The sequence below is a fragment of the Rattus norvegicus genome, chromosome 9, assembly GCF_021556685.1.
Source record: "Rattus norvegicus strain SHRSP/BbbUtx chromosome 9, alternate assembly SHRSP_T2T, whole genome shotgun sequence".
NCBI lineage: Eukaryota > Metazoa > Chordata > Mammalia > Rodentia > Muridae > Rattus > Rattus norvegicus.
This window is the reverse complement of record NC_141542.1, coordinates 82,182,997-82,184,657: the sequence shown is the minus strand read 5'-3', so window position 1 is coordinate 82,184,657 and position 1,661 is coordinate 82,182,997. Positions and strand designations below refer to the sequence as shown.

Below are 1,661 nucleotides of genomic sequence, written 5' to 3'. Positions count from 1 at the left end.
TGGTTGGAACTGGAAAATATCATCCTGAGTGAGGTAACCCAAACACAGAAAAACACACATGGTATGCACTCATTGATAAGTGGATATTAGCCCAATGCTCGAATTACCCTAGACGCACAGAACACATGAAACTCAAGAAGGATGACCAAACTTCGAATGCTTCACTCCTTCTTTAAAAGGGGAACAAGAATACACTTGGCAGGGAATAGGGAGGCAAAGTTTAGAACAGAGGCAGAAGGAACACCCATTCAGAGCCTGCCCCACATGTGGTCCATGCATATACAGCCACCAAACTAGATAAGATGGATGAAGCAAAGAAGTGCAGGCCGACAGGAACTGGATGTAGATCTCTCCTGAGAGACACAGCCAGAATATAGCAAATATATAGGCGAATGCCAGCAGCAAACCACTGAACTGAGAATGGGACCCCCGTTGAAGGAATCAGAGAAAGGGCTGAAAAAGCTTGAAGGGGCTTGAGACCCCATATGAACAACAATGCCAACCAACCAGAGCTTCCAGGGACTAAGTCACTACCCAAAGACTATACATGGACTGACCCTGGACTCCAACCTCATAGGTAGCAATGAATAGCCTAGTAAGCGCACCCGTGGAAGGGGAAGCCCTTGGTCCTGCCAAGACTGAACCCCCAGTGAATGTGATTGTTGGGGGGAGGGTAGTGATGGGGGGAGGATGAGGAGGGGAAGCCCATATAGAAGGGGAGGGGAAGGGTTAGGGGAATGTTGGCCAGGAAACCGGGAAGGGGAATAACAATCGAAATGTAAATAAGTAATACTCAAGTTAATAAAGATGGAAAAAAAAAGCCAGAAGCCATGAATTTAAGGGGCATGTGGGAGGTGTTGGAGGGAAGAAATGGAAAGGAGAAAGGATGGGACTACATTTTAATTTTTTAAAAAAAGTTTTAATTAAAATAAAGCGATAAGCTTTGTGCAGTGGCAGTATTGTAGCCAATGAGATTTATCCAAGGCGGGATTATTGCTAATTAAAATAAAGCGATATTCCCCAATAGGCAGCTGAGGGAACTAGGAATGACTATTGTGCCCATGCGTACTTTTCTGTTGAACTGATATAATTAATTTTTCAACAATATTCCTATAACAATATAATAGACCATATTTATAAACCATTTTAAATTTATAATTATGTTAATATGATATGAAGTTTTAAAATAGCCCTATAAAAGTGAATGTTGTCTTTAACCTGATTTCCATATTTCTATACACATTGCTTTTAATTTTGATGATCCAATTCTGGGGAATTTGTTTGAAAGTGAATGAACTGGACTGACAGACATAAAATTGTATTTTGAACTATATCAAATTGTTTTGTTAAAAACAATACTTTAACAACTTTGGTAAAAAGTCAACTTACAATATGATTCATTTCATGAAAAATGAAGTTTTGGTTGTTTTGGGATTGGATAGGAAAGTGTGTGAGAACGGATAAGATTATAAGGAAATCTTTTAAAATGGGGTTAGTAAGACTCTAGGGGGACCCCTGCAAATGGCAGCAGCCTAATCTTAAAGGAAAATACTTTGAGGGAAAGAAATAAATGCTGGATTTTAGAAGGCTGATTTAATTTTCTTCCTGTGCTGAAGTTTTTGTTTAATACACAAATCTCCAGACAAAAAAGTAGCCAACAC

General features: G+C 39.4%; 1 pseudogene; it reads left to right on the top strand.

Moving 5' to 3' along the window:
- Positions 1–939: 939 nt before the first annotated feature.
- LOC120094967 (U4 spliceosomal RNA) lies at positions 940–1,116 on the top strand (annotated as a pseudogene).
- The last annotated feature ends 545 nt before the right edge of the window (positions 1,117–1,661 follow it).